General features: G+C 43.5%; 1 long non-coding RNA gene across 1 annotated transcript in view; it reads right to left on the bottom strand.

Moving 5' to 3' along the window:
• LOC132343789 (uncharacterized) overlaps window positions 1-16,475 on the bottom strand; it is a 138,743-nt gene extending 122,268 nt beyond the window's left edge. The window contains exon 1 of the long non-coding RNA XR_009492748.1: window positions 16,417-16,475. This is a non-coding gene — a long non-coding RNA (uncharacterized lncRNA). The remainder of the gene's footprint in view (window positions 1-16,416) is intronic.
• Window positions 16,476-18,583: the final 2,108 nt, after the last annotated feature.

Here is an 18,583-nt window from a genome sequence, read left to right as displayed (position 1 = left end):
TCCTCTCTTGCAATGACTCAGTCTGCCCTGGAGGACAAAACTCCCTGCAGGGGATCCATCACTACTGAGTTTCTCTCGGAGGATCTGTCTTGAGGTAGCTAAGAGGAGTTCAGAGCAAACCTCTCCCTTCATTGGACATTTTTCAAGTACCTTCAGCTCAAAATAATCAGTACACCAAAGTGGCTTATTTGGCTGCGCAATGTCCTGAAATCCTTGAGTTCCCTCCACACAGACATTAATCCTCCAGAACACAACCTTCACCATCGCTCTCTACTCAAAAACCTTCATTAGCTTCCTAATGGCCTGTGCAGTGAGTTCCAAGATACTTGTCATGTTGTTAAAGATCTGCATGAAGGTGCTCAGAACCTCCTTCTCCTCCAGCCTTATTTCTCAGGTTTTAAGCAAGGTTTCTCAGTATCAGCATCATTGACACTTTGGACCTGGGGGTTTTGTGTCATTGGGGACTGTCCTGTGTATGTCCTTGAACTTTTAGCAACATCCCTGGCTTCAACCCACTATGTGCCCGTAGCACTTCCCACCCCAATTACAACAACCAAGCATGTCTCCTGACACTGAGAAATGTCCCCAGGGAGGGCAGAATCACCCAGCTGAGAGCCACCGCTCTCAGGAAACTCAGGTCAATCCATCGTTCTCCCATTAAAGTAAGACTTTTAAGGCGTTTGTTTACTCATTCATTCATGCGTGTATGTGTTGGTTTCGCTATGTGGCTTCCCCTTCTAGAATACCTCAAAAGGCTTTAAACCTTAGGGAAATGGAGCTCTTAACTTTAAGAAAGATACAGATCAGATCATCTCTTATTCTGGCCAACAAAAGCCTCCAACATCCAGACCCAGCCTTATCTGCCTCATCTCACATCAGTTCAGCCTCACACCCTTCACTTCAGGCAAACAGTTCTCGGATACACAGTGTCTCAGCTTCCCGCCTCCCCAAGGGTCATTACCTCTGCCTTCATGGGGGGGGTCCATGGATTTTCCTGGCCCCAGTCACACAGGGTTCTCAGCACCAACACTGTGCTCCCCTGAACCGCCTATGTCCCCAAGCACACCTCCAACCACATTCCTAGCACACAGATAGAACTGTATATTTGTTTCTCTGATGCTCCAAACAGACAATGAATAATTTAAGGAATAATACTTCTCATTGCTGTGATATTTATTGTTTCTACAAAGCCAGGCACAGAACATGTGGTATAAAGTCATAATAAAGATAGCTAACACGTTGCTGCTATTTTTGTTGCTGTTCATTCACTCAGTCATGTCTGACCCTTTGCAACCCCATGGACTGCAGCATGCCAGTCTTCCCTGTCCTTCACTATCTCCCAGAGCTTGCTCAAATTCATGTCCATTGAGTCGGTGATGCCATCCAACCATCTCATCCTCTGTCACCCCCTTCTCCTGCTGCCTTCAATCTTTCCCAGCATCAGGGTTTTTTCCCAGTCATCTCTTCGCATCAGGTGGTCAAAGTATTGGAGCTTCAGTTTCAACATCAGTCCTTTCAATGAATATTCAGGATTGTTTCCCTTAGTATTGATCTCCTTGTAGTCCAAGGGACTCTCAAAAAACTTCTCCATCACCACAACTCAAAAACATCAGTTCTTCAGAGTTCAGCCTTCTTTATATATTGAGTGCTAACTGCATGCCAGGAGCTGTTCAAAGCACTTCAGTTCAGTTCAGTCACTCAGGCATGTCAACTCTTTGTGACCCCATGGACTGCAGCACACCAAGCTTCCCTGTCCGTCACTAACTCCCAAAGCCTACTCAAATTCATGTCCATCAAGTCAGTGATGCCATCCAACCATCTCATCCTCTGTTGTCCCCTTCTCCTCCCACCTTCAGTCTTTCCCAACGTCGGGTCTTTTCAAATGAGTCAGTTCTTTGCATCAAGTGGCCAAAATATTGGTTTCAGCATCAGTGCTTCCAATGAATATTCAGGACTGATTTCCTTTAGGATGGGCTGGTTGGATCTCCTTGCAGTCCAAGGGACTCTCAAGAGTCTTCTCCAACACTGCAATTCAAAAGCATCAATTCTTCCGCACTCAGCTTTCTTTATAGTCCAACTCTCACAACCATACATGACTACTGGAAAAACCATAGCTTTGACTAGACAGACCTTTGATGGCAAAGTAATGTCTCTGCTTTTTAATATGCTATCTAGGTTGGTCATAGCTTTTCTTCCAAGGAGCAAGTGTGTTTTAATTTCATGGCTGCAGTCACCATTTGCAGTAATTTTGGAGCCCCCCAAAATAAAGTCTGACACTGTTTCCAATGTTTCCCTATCTATTTGCCATGAAGTGATGAGACTGGATGCCATGATCTTAGTTTTTTGAATCTTGAGTTTTAAGCCAACTTTTTCACTCTCCTCTTTCACTTTCATCAAGAGGCTCTTTAGTTTTCTTCACTTTTTCCCATAAGGGTGGTGTCATCTGAATATCTGAAGTTATTGATATTTCTCCCAGCAATCTTGATTCCAGCTTGTGCTTCATCTAGGCCAGCATTTCACATGATGTACTCTGCATAGAAGTTAAATAAGCAGGATGACAATATACAGCCTTGACATACTCCTTTCCTGATTTGGAACCAGTCTGTTGTTCCATGTCCAGTTCTAACTGTTGCTTCCTGACCTGCATACAGATTTCTCTGGAGGCAGGTCAGGTGGTCTGGTATTCCCATCTCTTTCAGAATTTTCCACAGTTTATTGTGATCCACACAGTCAAAGGCGTTGGCATAGTCAATAAAGCAGAAATAGATGTTTTTCTGGAATTCTTTTGCCTTTTCGATGATCCAGCGGATGTTGGCAATTTGATCTCTGGTTCCTCTGCCTTTTCTAAAACCAGTTTGAACATCTGGAAGCTCATGGTTCATGTACTGTTGAAGCTTGGCTTGGAGGATTTTGAGCATTATTTTGCTAGCATGTGAGATGAGTGCAATTGTGCGGTAGTTTGAGCATTCTTTGGCATTGCCTTTCTTTGGGATTGGAATGAAAACTGACCTTTTCCAGTCCTGTGGCCACTGCTGAGTTTTCCAAATTTGCTGGCATATTGAGTGCAGCACTTTCACAGCATCATCTTGTAGGATCTGGAATAGCTCAATTGGAATTCCATCACCTTCACTAGCTTTGTTCATAGTGATGCTTCCTAAGGCCCACTTGACTTCACATTCCAGGATGTCTGGCTCTAGGTCAGTGATCACACCATCATGGTTATCTGGGTCATGAAGATCTTTTTGTATAGTTCTTCTGCATATTCTTGCCACCTCTTCTTAATAGCTTCTGCTTCTGTTAGGTCCCTACCATTTCTGTCCTTTATTGAGCCCATCTTTGCATGGAGTAACAGGCAAATTTGGCCTTGGAATACAGAATGAAGCAGGGCAAAGACTAATAGAGTTTTGCCAAGAAAATGCCCTGGTCATAGCAAACACCCTCTTTCAACAACACAAGAGAAGACTCTACACATAGACATCACCAGATGGTCAACACCGAAATCAGATTGATTATATTCTTTGCAGCCAAAGATGGAGAAGCTCTATACAGTCAACAAAAACAAGACCAGGAGCTGACTGTGGCTCAGATCATGAACTCCTTATTACCAAATTCAGACTTAAATTGAAGAAAGTAGGGAAAACCACTAGACCATTCAGGTATGACCTAAATCAAATCCTTTATGATTATACAGTGGAAGTGAGAAATAGATTTAAGGGCCTAGATCTGATAGATAGAGTGCCTGATGAACTATGGAATGAGGTTCGTGACATTGTACAGGAGACAGGGATCAAGACCATCCCCATGGAAAAGAAATGCAAAAAAGCAAAATGGCTGTCTGGGGAGGCCTTACAAATAGCTGTGAAAAGAAGAGAAGCGAAAAGCAAAGGAGAAAAGGAAAGATATAAGCATCTGAATGCAGAGTTCCAAAGAATAGCAAGAAGAGATAAGAAAGCCTTCCTCAGCGATCAATGCAAAGAAATAGAGGAAAACAACAGAATGGGAAAGACTAGAGATCTCTTCAAGAAAATTAGAGATACCAAGGGAACATTTCATGCAAAGATGGGCTCGATAAAGAACAGAAATGATATGGACCTAACAGAAGCAGAAGATATTAAGAAGAGGTGGCAAGAATACACAGAAGAATTATACAAAAAAGATCTTCACGACCAAGATAATCACGATGGTGTGATCACTGACCTAGAGCTAGACATCCTGGAATGTGAAGTCAAGTAGGCCTTAGAAAGCATCACTACGAAAAAAGCTAGTGGAGGTGATGGAATTCCAGTTGAGCTATTCCAGATCCTACAAGATGATGCTGTGAAAGTGCTGCACTCAGTATGCCAGCAAATTTGGAAAACTCAGCAGTGGCCACAGGACTGGAAAAGGTCAGTTTTCATTCCAGTCCCAAAGAAAGGCAATGCCAAAGAATGCTCAAACCACTGCACGATTCCACTCATCTCACATGCTAGCAAAATAATGCTCAAAATCCTCCAAGCCAAGCTTCAACAGTACATGAACCATGAGCTTCCAGATGTTCAAACTGGTTTTAGAAAAGGCAGAGGAACCAGAGATCAAATTGCCAACATCCGCTGGATCATCGAAAAGGCAAAAGAGTTCCAGAAAAACATCTATTTCTGCTTTATTGACTATGCCAACGCCTTTGACTGTGTGGATCACAATAAACTGTGGAAAATTCTGAAAGAGATGGGAATACCAGACCACCTGACCTGCCTCCAGAGAAATCTGTATGCAGGTCAGGAAGCAACAGTTAGAACTGGACATGGAACAACAGACTGGTTCCAAATAGGAAAAGGAGTTCGTCAAGGCTGTATATTGTCATCCTGCTTATTTAGCTTATATGCAGAGTACATCATGAGAAACGCTGGACTGGAAGAAACACAAGCTGGAATCAAGATTGCTGGGAGAAATATCAATAACCTCAGATATGCAGATGACACCACCCTTATGGCAGAAAGTGAAGAGGAACTCAAAAGCCTCTTGATGAAAGTGAAAGAGGAGAGTGAAAAAGTTGGCTTAAAGCTCAACATTCAGAAAACGAAGATCATGGCATCCGGTCCCATCACTTCATGGGAAATAGATGGGGAAACAGTGGAAACAGTGCCAGACTTTATTTTGGGGGGCTCCAAAATCACTGCAGATGGTGATTGCAGCCATGAGATTAAAAGACACTTGCTCCTTGGAAGAAAAGCTATGACCAACCTAGATAGCATATTCAAAAGCAGAGACATTACCTTGCCAACAAAAGTCCATCTAGTCAAGGCTATGGTTTTTCCTGTGGTCATGTATGGATGTGAGAGTTGGACTGTGAAGAAGGCTGAGCACCAAAGAATTGATGCTTTTGAACTGTGGTGTTGGAGAAGACTCTTGAGAGTCCCTTAGACTGCAAGGAGATAAAAGCAATCCATCCTAAAGGAGATCAGTCCTGGATGTTCATTGGAAGGAGTGATGTTGAAGCTGAAACTCCAGTACTTTGGCCACCTGATGCAAAGAGTTGACTCATTGGAAAAGACCCTGATGCTGGGAGGGTTTGGGGGCAGGAGGAGAAGGGGCTGACAGAGGATGAGATGGCTGGATGGCATCACCAACTCGATGGACATGAGGCTGGGTAAACTCCAGGAGTTGGTGATGGACAGGGAGGCCTGGCATGCTGCGATTCATGGGGTTGCAAAGAGTCGGACACAACTGAGCGACTGAACTGAGTCTCTTTTAATGCTAAATTCTGTAACACTTAATTTTAAGCTTATAAACTGACCTAAGACTACTTTGATCTTCTATAACCAGTTTTGTCAGCTGCTCTAATATACACCAGATGATTTGGTGTGGAATTTAATATCAAATATTATACAGAGATTACTCTACTCATGCAGTTACAATTGAACGAAAATGACATGCAAACTGCACCTTATGTTTCAACCAGGAGATTCTGGGCTGTTAGTTGGTTCTCCCATGCACCAAACATTTGAGAAAAGGATCACCTCATGGCATCGGCTGCTTGGGATAATAAGGCTGAGGACTCGTACCAGAGGACAGCGTACGTCCACAGCCTATCAGCCATCCATGAATCAGAGCCCAGTGTCCAGTTTGGGGCTTATGTGGATCTTTGGTCTTTTGACCATCCTTTAAATACCTCCATCAAAAGAAAGAAAGAGGATGAAACATAAGTCAATCTACTTTTTAACAACTTTACTAAGTGAAAGTGATTATTAGCTACGTGAGCCAGTAGGTAAATCATTTTATATGTCTCAAGGAATTTAGTAACTAAAGACATCTTAGTCATGATCTAGTCTGAACCACAGATTTCACAGATGAGAAAAGTGAGGCTTAGAGGAGTCAAAATGACTTGTTTAACATACACAGCCGGTCCCTGGCAAATTCATGGTAAAAATTCCAGTGTTTCCACTCTTGATCCAAAGCTGTTTCCAGTTGTGATCTTTTGTCTTTAAATTACCTCCCAAACTGCCCTATGATTTACTGCCTTCCAAAAGTGTGTTTTATTTCTGATACTGGCTTGGCTCTATCTGCTGTCTGGACACTGAAGTTCTATGACCTGAGGAGTAGATAGAGCTTCTGAGCAAGAAACCGAGGGAGGGAACTAAAGAGAACGTGGAGACTCCAGCTTAGACCTGTCCTTGAGAAACTCACCCAACCCTCCCTGCCATCGCCAGTTTCCCATCACCTCCCCTGGAATACTTGTGTCTAACATTTTTCTTTAAAACCTTCAATTCCTTCTTTCCCACTTCCATCCTCAGCCAAGATGATTCTTAGAGTTCATAAGCTTCTCTCAGACACATGCCCAACCTAATTCTACCCAGGAAACAGCTGTCAGCAAATCTCCTTGGAGGTTTGTATTTCCCTTTAACTTAAGTAGGTCATTGCTCTGAAGGAAGCGTAAAGACGGAATGAATGAAAATAAGCTGATGAATTCAGCTTGTGTGAGATCTGCGAAAAATGCAGGGAGATGGCAGAGCCGCAGGGCTGGACCAGCAAGGGAAGTCCCCTTCGAAACCTTCCTATGACTCAGAACTTACAAAATACCCAGTCGGACAGGCAGAATGAACATTCAAGGGACCTTAAGCATAAAGACATGAAGTTTCTATCTTGTCTGTGTCTATCTTCTCAAAGATAGAAGGACTCAACATCAGAGACCAGCTTGCCTGGCAGGATGACATTTTTCCAGTTGAAAAGAGGTGCTTGGGGCTGAAAAGATGGAGATGTGTGACCCACAATGCAGAGGTCTGATTAGCATGATTGATCTCCTTCCAACAAAAATCAAATGGTCTATTTCTCACCCCAGCAAGTTGCCACATCTCCCTTTGAAGAGTCCATTCAGAGAAGTAAAAGTCTACTGTCCACAAAATAAGCAACCTTGGTTGGAAGCAGGCTCTTGGGTAAGATACCCTATGAGATTAGGCTGGGAGAAACCAGAGTTAAGTGATAAGGATGACACTTGTGGGGAAAGTAGGGAGAATCACAAAAAGGAAACACGGTCCCTGTGGGGAAGGGAGCATGGCTGGCAGGGAGCAGCCCTGGTTTATTCTTTTTTTTAATTAATTAATTTATTTATTTAGGCTCAGCAGGGTCTTTGCTGCCATGCATTGGCAACAAAGTTGTGGCAACCGGGGGCTACTCTCTAGTTGCGGTGCTCAGGCTTCTTATTTTGGTGATTTCTCTTGTTGCAGAGCCCAGGTTCCAGAGCGTGGACTTCCGTAGTTGAAGTGCATGGACTTAGTTGCTCCATAAGCACATGGGATCTTCCTGGACCGGGGATAGAACCTATGTTCCCAGCACTGGCAGGATGATTATTAACCACTGGACCACCAGGGAAGTCCCTGGTTTATTCCTGAATATGAGTGCCAGGAGACTTTGGTACAGCTCACTCTCATCTCTCTCAAGTGAAAGTGAAGTCGCTCAGTCGTGTCTGACTCTTTGCGACCTCATGGACCATAGCCTACTAGTCTCCGCGGTCCATGGGATGGCTTTTCCAGGCAAGATTACTGGAGTGGGCTGCCATTTCCTTCTCCAGGGGATCTTCCCAACCCAGGGATCGAATCTGTGTCTCCTGCATTGCAGACAGACACTTTACCGTCTGAGCCACTAGGGAAGCCCTGTCTCTCTCAAAACCACCTTAAAACTTGGCTTCCTATCAAGTGCAGCAAAGTTTGTTCCACTGCTACTAATCCACACATCATCTCATTACTAGATAAGGTACATTTTGCAACAGCTATCCTATCAAGCTGTAGGATCTTAACTTCCAGAAGACAGAAACATGTATAGGTCTTGCCAGCGTTGTCCCTAAAACTTTGACTCTTAAGCTACATAGGGATGCAGACCAGAAATCTGTTGCTACTCAGGGTGAGGTGCTCCCTAAGGCTCCCCTGCACTGTTAGCCTAAGGACATGTTTCCATTTGTTCACTCGTGCATTAAATATTTGAGGAGCATCATCTAAGAAGCATCTGGCAGTAGCAAAGAGAAAGAGAGGTGAGAAAACGGCCCTGTTGAACTTTATGCTCTAGTCTGGAGAAGCACTTACCAAGAGAAATAACACTGTGAGTCACATATGTAATTCAAAATTTTTTAGTTGCCATGTTTAGAAAAGGTAATAAGAAACAAGTGACATTGATTCTGGTAATATATTTGATTTGATTCAACAGATCCCAATATTATCATTTCAATATGTAATCAATATTTAAAATTATTAATTATATATTTTACATTGTTTTGTATTAAGTCTTTGAAATCTAGTCTTTTGTTTTATGGCCCATATCTATTTAGACACTAAATTTTTGTCAGGAAAAACTGTATCTGTATAAATGTTCATTGATAAAGTAGGTCCCCATGCCTTAAGATTTTATAAATATTCTTAAAAGCTTTCTGATAACTTTATTAATAGTTCTTAAATTTAAATTAATCAAAATGTTAGTAGCTCAGTCATGTCCGACTATTTGCAACCCTATGGTCCATCCATGAAATTCTCTAGGCAAGGATACTAAAATGGGTTGCCATTGTCTTCTCCAGGGGATATCCCATACTCGTGGATCAAACTGGGGTCTTCTTCACTGCAGGCAGATTCTTTACCATGTGAAAATTTAATCAAAGTTAATCATTAAAATTCAATTAGTCAGTGAAGCTAGCCACTTCCAAGTGCTCCATAACCATAGGTAGCTAGTGACCACCATATAGGACAATGTGGCTCCAGAAGGAAAGAGAAACAGTAATCAAAAGAACTCATAAGCAACAGTAAGTGATAAGAAGTATAGATACATAGTGTTAGTGATGGTGTAACATCTGACTTCATCTAGGGGAACTGCTGTTAAAGGCTCTGAAGATTGATCCAGGAAGAGACCACAGATAGGAAGAAAGGCTTTCCGGCAAAGACAGAAGCATGTGCCAAGGCCCTGAGGCATAGCAGAAGATAATAAGGCCTGTTTTAGTCAGCCTCCCATGGGGAAAGACACAGCTTTTTTGAACCAGGAAATTTAAGGAGTGTTTACAAGATGAGGCCAGGGTATAGGGAAGATAGTCCATAATGGTACGGTACCCTAGGCTAGTCACTTGCAGAGAACTGTTAGCAACCACCATGCCACCACCACCCCAGCTTAAAGGCACAAGAGAATAAGGCAGTTATTGGAACCTAGAATAGACAGACACGTGGTAGGGCCATGTAACAGGAGCTGTGGCCTTCAGTAGAGGGGATGCAACCAGCCCACAGAGACCCCACAGGGTGGTAGGAAGGGAGATAAATAGCTCAACTTCCCATTCCTTCTGCCCTCCAGCCTCCTGGGGATATCTCCCATTGGTCAAGCCCAGCCACAGCAGAAGTTAAGAAATCTCATTGAGGCAGAACATGCAGCTCAGCCTCAGGGCATAGAAGAGCACAAAGAAGGGTGGAGAATAATCTGGAAGGACAAACCCAAGATCTTCAGCTCAGGGGTGTGTATCAGTTTATTCTTGGTGCTATAAAAATTATCACCATTCCAGTCACTTCAAATGAATCAAATCTCTTATTTTACAGTTCTGAACCCTTAAAATTGGGTTGTCAATAAGATTGTCTGCCTACTAGAGGAAGTATTGTCTTCTGCCTCTTCCAGTTACCAAAGACTACCTGTGTTCCTTTTTAAAAAATTATTTTATTATTCTTATTGTAATTATATTTATTTTTTGGCTGTGCTTGCAGGGCATATGGGATCTTTGTTTCCCAACCAGGGATAGAACCCACGACCCCTGTATTGGAAGCACAGAGTCTTAACCACTGAACCATCAGGGAAGTCCCCACCAGTGTTCCTTGATGCACAGTCCCCTCCTCATACCACTCTGACCTCTGCCTCCACCAGCACATGTCCTTCTCTGCCTTCAGTTCTCCTCCTTTGTTCTTATAAGGACCCTTCTGATTATCCTGGGACTACCTGGATAAAGAGGGTAATTTTCCTGTCTCAAGACCCCTAACTTGATCACATCTATGAAGTTCCTTTTCCATATAAAGTCACATTCACATGTCTTGGTGAGTAGGCTATGGACATCTCTGGAGGACCCTTACTGTGTCTACCACGATGTGTCAAGAAAGTAAAAGAATGTTACTATGATGGCATGGAAAGGGCAAGAGGGGAGTATGGAGAGTCAGGTGATGAGGACCTGGGAAGGAAGCATACCGGCAAAGGTTTGTAGACCAGAGAAAGGATTTTGTTCTGTATCTTGAGGTGATGGAAGTCACTGAACCTGCACTTTGAAGAAATGCACTGCAACTACAAAATTAAAACATAGACTGAAAAGAGGCAGAAACAATTGAAAGTGAGTTGAGAAAATGTATAGTAATTAGATGATTGAAGATAACGGCTTGGACTAAGGAGGTGGCCATAAAGATGGAGAAAAATGGAAGGATTTGAGAGGTATTGAGGAAGCAAAACTTGTAGGATTTGGTGATAGATCAGCTAAGGAACAAGGAGTGAGGTTGAGGGCCGTGTTAAAGATTTCTGACTTGCTCAACTGGATAGATTCAATTCACCACAACAGAAAACCTGTGCTCAGGACAGGTTTATTTGGGGGACAGCGGATGTGGTTTTGAACATTGTGGTTTGAAATGACTTTAAGAGAATCAAATAGAAAATTCAGTGGGCAGTTGGACATAGAAGGGGGCGCAAAGTTTCCTCTGGGTTTCAGAGGAAATATCAAATCTTCAGGTTTTGGGTGGTCATTGAAGCCTTGCTTATGAATGACATCACCTCAAATAGAGGCCAGTTAGAAGAGTGTCTAGGACCCACCCTTGAGAGGCTTGAACATTTAACAGCCAGAGAGAGAGTGATAAGGTAAAAGAGGGACCAGGAGACTGAAGCATCACAAAAGTCAAAGAAATCGATGATTTAAAGAAGTGGTCACCAAGGTTGACGGCTCCTGACAGTTCAGTAGATGGGTTTCTACAAAGATTAATGCCAATTCACCTACATTGTCAGTCCATCAGATTCTGGTGGAGCAGTTTACACCCTTGAGGCCAGGTGGTGCCTACCTGCCTCTTCATCCCATTCAAGTAAATCAAGGTCATGACAGTTGATTTATGGACGGGCACAAAACCACTGAAAGCCAATGAGACCTATCCGTGGGACTTCTAAGAGAGTATCACTCGTTCCCACTGTCTTAAACCTAGAGGAGATATAGGACCCAGACTGTTGCTACTCCCTTGCTGCTACATTAAGCTTAGGAGTAAGGGCTTCCCTGGTGGCTCAGATGGTAAAGAATCTGCCCGCAATGCGGGAGACCTGGGGTTCAATCCATGGGTTGGGAAGATCCCCTGGAGGAGGGCATGGAGACCCACTCCAGTATTCTTGCCTGGAGAATCCTCACGGGCAGAGGAGTCTGGCAGGCTATGACAGTCCATGGGGTCGCAAAGAGTCAGACACGACCGAGAGACTAAACACAGAAGTAAAGGCAACACTTGGCAGAAGACAAAGATGGTGAGAAACCAGTTATGACATCTCTTTGCCACTTACTTCAGCTGTGACCGAAACTTGATCTAGCCTTACACTTTCAATTGAGATGAGCCAATAAATTCCTTTTTTGTATAAGTACAAAACACCACCTACAATGGAAAGAATACTAAATTTTATGAGAAGATAAATGAAATGGAACTTTTGTCTAAAACCTCTAGAAGAAAAATGTCTAATGGGTCAAGATGATCAGGGGATTGACTGAAATGTTCATTAAAATCATAATAAAGCCATGAAAACAGATGGGAGACAGAATCTTGGAAGCAGAAAAATAAAATATATGAAAATAATAGAAGAGTTTCTGTGTTCATGATCTCCAATTTAAGGTGAAACACTCAAAAATAAACAAGAATATATAGAGAAAGAAAAATTAAAATCCCAGACTTTTAAAGTAACTGCTTTTATTTTTTTTCCTTTCCTTTTTGGCCAAACTATACAGCACGTAGGATCCCTGACCAGGGATCAAATCTGTGCTCCCTGCAGTGTGGGAGTGTAGAGTCCTAACCACTGGAACTCCAGGGAATTTCAGCAACTTCTTTATTGCCACCAGAAATCTAGTTCCAAAGTGTTTCTTGTTCTCCTTTGTTCTGAGCTTGTATCTTTCAGCACCTTGAAATAGCAATTTTACAGATGTATGAATTGTAATATTATTTCCATGGCATTGCTATTGTACTGAGTAATTATAATTTTCATTGACACAAAAGTTACAAATTCCCTGGACTTGCTCAGGAGAACTTAAGACTATTGCTAGGCACCTTACAAATGTGATTATCCCCTTTGTGGGAACTGAGGAATCTAACCTCAATTAACTTTTACATTTGGAAGCTTAAATTTATTGACTTTGTCTTCTTTGAACCTTTTATTGACAATTCACCAAAATGTGGAGCTATTATGATTCAAGAGATGGATCCTGTAGAAAGAAATCTACAAACACGTGAGAAGCACCCACATAAGGCAAAACAATGAGCTAAGTGCACTCAGAGGCTTGAAGCTTGGACCTCGTCCCCCACAGAGCTTAAAATCCGGTGACAGAGGTAGGACATACTCATGAAGAATCAAATATCAATATAAAGCAGTAAGTGATAAATGATTTTTTTTTAAGTTGTGCAAATATGTAGATGCCAGAAGAGCAAAAAATCAGTGTGAATTAGAATCCCTTGAGGGTTGGTTCAAGTGAATGGACAGAAATGAAGTGAAGGGCTCTGTAGGCAGAAAGATCTGTGCAAACAAGCCACCATTGGAGAAAGACTTACAGGTAACTATATTACAGAAAAATCTGGCTGAAGCAGTGATTCTTTTTATGGAGTTTTAGTTGTGGGGGATAGGGGAGGGGAGGGCGGAGTTTAAAAGGTAAGGAGGACAGTGAATGACAACCTGCAAAACTTCTGCTTCATCTTGTAGGAAATAAAGTGTTGAAGACGATCTTAAAGATTAAATCAGTGGACACTGACCATCTCTCTTTCTCATTATCAAATCTGTCTTAGCTACTGATGCAAGTGCCTGGACTTGGTCTGTGGGTGAAATAATAAGCTTTTGTTGACCAATGCAGTGGAAAAAGAAAAGTGAGAAACTGGAGGGCAGGGTGGGTGGAACTTATCGTACTAATACAGCTAGGCTTGCACTGCGAATATCTTAATATAGTTGCCACAGGGAAGATGGATTTTACAAGGATGAAGCTGGAATGAGCTCAGGCAGAAGGCCACTGCAAAATGCCAGGCAGAAGTTCACGAGGGCCTGTACTAAGGTAGCAACAGTAGAAATGAAGAAAAGAAGGGAGTTCTCGGGTGGTCCAACGGTTAAGAATCTGCTTGCCAATGCAAGGGACACGGGTTCGATCCCTGGTCCAGGAAGATCCCACATGCCGTGGAGCAACTAAGCTTGTGCATCACAACTACTGATGCCCAGGCTCAGAAACAAGAAGCCACCATGAGAAGTCTGCGCATGTTAACTAGAGAGTAGTGCCCACTCAGTGCAACTGGAGAAGACCCACGTGCAGCAACAGAACCCAGTGCAGCCAGAAAAAAATAAACAGTGATAAGTGGTGCTTTCAGTAAGTAAGAGCATTTGGCATTTATAAAGTATATACTTTGTTTGCATACATTTGAGCAAGCTAGTCTGCCTTCCACCTCCAACTCATGTGCCAAAAGGTAACACATAGGCTGAATTTTGGAGAGGATAGTCAGGCCAATTTCTGCAGCCATACTCCACTCCCAACACTTGGGACAACTCCTTCCAGCTACAGGAGTCAATGGCTAGAAGAAGTGTTATACCTCTCCTCAAAAATCCCTCCCGGCTTAGCACTCATGGATGCACACACCCATCACCACCACCACCACCGCTATCTCCATCACTTTTGAGATTCTGGCATCAACTCATCCTCTACCTTAATACCTACCACACTCTCAGGAGAGAAGGCTCAGAGCCCCAGGAGGCCGCTTTTTAAACAGTTTTATTATTTTTGGCTGTGCTGGGTCTTTCTCGCTGCCCACAGGCTTTCTCTAGCTGCAGTGAGCAGGGGCTACTCTTTAGGTGTGATGTGCAGGCTCCTCATCGCAGTGGCTTCCCTTGTTGGGGAGCACAGGCCCTAGGGCTCACGGGCTTCGGTAGTTGTAGCTCACGGGCTTAGATGCCCCACAGCGTGTAGGATCTTCCCAGACCAGTGTCCGAAGCGGTATCCTCTGTATTGCAAGGCAGATTCTTAACACTGGACCACTAGGGAAGCCCCCAGAAGACCACTTTGAAAGACCATAAAATAAATGTTAAACTGTCACAGCAAAGGTTGGTGTGTCTTCCTAATTCTATTCAGTTCCCCTGAAGGAAAAGACTGGATGGGCACATTCAACAGCTATGATGATAAACAAAGGCTAAAATCAGCTTCGAAACCAACACAGTGTGTCTTCAGTTTTACAGCAACAATTCTTTCTGCCTTTTGTCTGAACCTCAAAGTATAGTCTTATTATATATTAATTCTATTTTATTTAGTTTTATTTAGGCTATCAGTAACACTCATTGAGGGCTGATACACTATGCATGTGTGTGCACTCAGTCGTGTCTGACTCTTCTGAAACCCCGTAGACTGTAGCCCACCAGGCTCCTCTGTCCATGGAATTTTCCAGGCAAGAATCCTGGGCTGGGTTGCCATTTCCTTCTCCAGGGGATCTTCCCAACTCAGGGACGGAACCCGTCTCTCTTGCGCTTCCCCTGCATTGGCAGGCAGGTTTTTTACCACTAACATAAACATATCTCTGCCTCTCCTAAACACCAAGAAGTGTATCAAAGCACCCAGGTTCCCCCAGGACACAATCAAAAGAGTCACCAGATGAGTAAATTATTTGCTAAACCTAGATGAGAGACCTCAGAGAAGGCAATGGCACCCTACTCCAGTACTCTTGCCTGGAAAATCCCATGGACGGAAGGGCCTGGTGGGCTGCAGTCCATGGGGTCCCTAGGAGTCGGACACGACTGAACGTCTTCACTTTTTCACTTTCGTGCGTTGGAGAAGGAAATGGCAACCCACTCCAGTGTTCTTGCCTGCAGAATCCCAGGGACAGGGGAGCCTGGTAGGCTGCCGTCTATGGGGTCGCACAGAGTCAGACACGACTGAAGCGACTTAGCAGCAGCAGCAGCAGCAGCAGCAACAGCAGCAGATCAGAGACCTGCATCTCAATGTCTGGATCCCAGTGCCCCAGCTCTCTCTTCCTCCTCCAAGGAAGTCAGAGTCATAAATGACCGTCATGACTCTTCCTCCTGCTTTATGGTGGCTCCAGTTCTTTCATCACTTTATAAGGATTCCTGCTTTCACCTCCTACTGCCTCCAGGTTGGGGTGGCCTTGACTGTAGCTACAAATTTATTTTGTTCCAACTGAACAGCAGAATGCCTGCCATATACAAGATAACTCTACCCCTGGCCTCCATTTGTTAGAAAACTGAAGATAGAATTCTTTGCTCCACTTGTGTTTTTGTGATAAGATTCCCACCAATGTCTGACTCAAGTCCATAAAAACTAACTTAACAATATAACACTGTTACCATCTCTAGGGACCAGGCCAAAAGCCCTTCTGGAAACCTTCACCTGTACTTTTCCCAAACCACCTGCCCTTCCTGCCCCGCGCATGGTCCTTGCACCACGTTCTTGGGCGCCCTCTCCCCACTCGTCTTATTTCCCTTTCCCGTGCTCCTTCTAAATCGCCTCCTCATTTCCCTAGTTGCTCAGAAGTCTTGGGCCTGGAGTCGTGGTAAAGAGGGCTGAGTCCCTCAGAGGGACCCACCCCTGCCTGGGTTCACAGCCAGCTAACAATTTCAACCTCTGCCCCTTGGACTCCCTCTACACAAAGAGAGTTTATGGTCGACTTGGAACGCAAAGCCATTCTCCTAAGGAAACAACCCTGAAGGAGTAGGTAGATGCCCAGGAGAACTCACACGAGTGCCTTTCACTTCCGTACCTCATCTGGAGCTCTGTGTGTACTCTAGAACCTAGCTAACAAAACGCCTTGGTTTCCATGGTTAAATGAGTTCTGAGTTCCAGCTGTCAACATATCTCTGCCTCTGCCATCAGGAGCAACAGCCAGGCTTTCACCGTCTGCAGCCTGCCAACCGCATGGTAGGGATACAACGGAAGTCTAGAGACTTAACTTTTAAGAAAAGGGAGTAGAAAGGATGTGATTCTGGGAGGTGAAACCAGGCTGTACAGGGAGGAGAGCTCAGAAGGGTGGGGGTGGGGGCGAGAGTCAAGCTGCCTCTGGGTTTAGGGTCCTCCAGAGATCTTCAACCCAGCCAACAGGCCTGGTCTACGGCACTGCCGCTGCTGAGGACAATGGAGTTGGATTCCAGTAGAAGGCGGTGGGAACTAAAGAAAATGTGTCATGGGTTTCAATGTGAGGTCAAATAAGGAATTAAAAACAAAAACTTGAAAAAGCTAATGTAGATCAATATTGTGATCAGTACCATGTTAATGAAGTCAAATCAAATTTAATACTTATATATCATGGCTTCCGAAATACTCAGCCCACGAAAAGTATTGCGTGTCAGTCCCATTGGACATGGCTGTCTTGTAGACTTAAGAGGAAACTTGGCCTTTGTCTATATCCAATTTCGCTTTCTTTTTGGCAAGCTATTTAGCCCTTGCCTTGCACTGAGTAAGGATAAATGTGTGTGCTAAGCTGTTCAGTCATGTCTGAGGCTTTGGGACCCCACAGACTGTAGCCTTCCAGGCTCCTCTGTCCGTGGCATTTTCCAGGTAAGAATACTGGAGTGGGTGGCCATTTCCTTATCCAGGGGATCTTCCCTGCCCAGGGATTGAACCCACGTATCTTGCATCTCCTGCACTGGCAGATGGACTCTTTGCCACTGAAGCACCTGGGAATCCAAGGGTAAATTTACTTACAAATAAAACAGTAAGTGTGAAGAGAACAAGTAGGAGCCTCTATTTTTTTCCTTTGGATCTATTCAGAAAGGTCAAAAGAAAAATCTTTTCCTAGGTGATCAAGTAAGGAAAAGGGAGAAAAAGTTTTCTATGTTTTTAGTGACTATTGTTAGGAGGCTCAAAAAAAGTAATTTTTAAATGACAACTGTAATACGAGAGTACTAATTCATTTTAAATTTCAAATACAAATACGAATGGGACTAATACAGGTTATTTTCTCTAAATCTACTCTCTTATTTTATATTTTAGGTATTATGATGTCAAATTACTTTCACATAACCCTATATCACAGATTGAAAAGAAAGATTATTTAGAAAGTTGTTTCCAAAATTCAAGAAAGGAACTGAATGGGCTATATTAAATACCAGATTTCTAGTAGTTCTGGTGATGCATTAACAGATTAGTTTTGTGATGACTACTTAAATTCAATCAGTGCAACAATATTTTCTGAAATTATTATGTGCTAAACAATGCGGTAAATGACATAAGGACATACACATAAAAGCACACTGCATGGCCCCATCACCTGTAGAATTTATGTCTTCAGGTGAATTCATTTACACGCACAGAAAAGTAGAGAATTCTATTTACCACTTAACCAACCTCCACAGCAAGTGCCCCTTGCCTCCTGAAATGACAGAAATGGTGGGAACTAAGATGAGCTCCAGGAAACGGTTGTAATTTGAATACATTGAAAGGACACTTTGGATGTCAGAAATCGACAAGAGCCCAAGTAGCGACTTCACTTTCACTTTTCACTTTCATGCATTGGAGAAGGAAATGGCAACCCACTCCAGTGTTCTTGCCTGCAGAATCCCAGGGACGGGGAAGCCTGGTAGGCTGCCGTCTATGGCGTCGCACAGAGTCGGACACGACTGAAGCGACCTAGCAGCAGCAGCAGCAGCAAGTAGGGATTAGCTTAGCCTACTGTAAAGGGAGTGTAAATAAACTGTTCTTGATTGAAGCTAGAGGGCTATCTTGAAACAGTCGGGAAGCAATGCTGCTGCTGCTAAGTCACTTCAGTCGTGTCCGACTCTGTGCGACCCCATAGACGGCAGCCCACCAGACTCCCCCATCCCTGGGATTCTGCAGGCAAGAACACTGGAGTGGGTTGCCATTTCCTTCTCCAATGCATGAAAGTGAAAGTGAATTCGCTCAGTCATG

The sequence above is a fragment of the Bos taurus genome, chromosome 24 (assembly GCF_002263795.3).
Source record: "Bos taurus isolate L1 Dominette 01449 registration number 42190680 breed Hereford chromosome 24, ARS-UCD2.0, whole genome shotgun sequence".
NCBI lineage: Eukaryota > Metazoa > Chordata > Mammalia > Artiodactyla > Bovidae > Bos > Bos taurus.
Note: the sequence above shows the minus strand (reverse complement) of the source record. Positions and strands in the feature narration are given on the sequence as shown.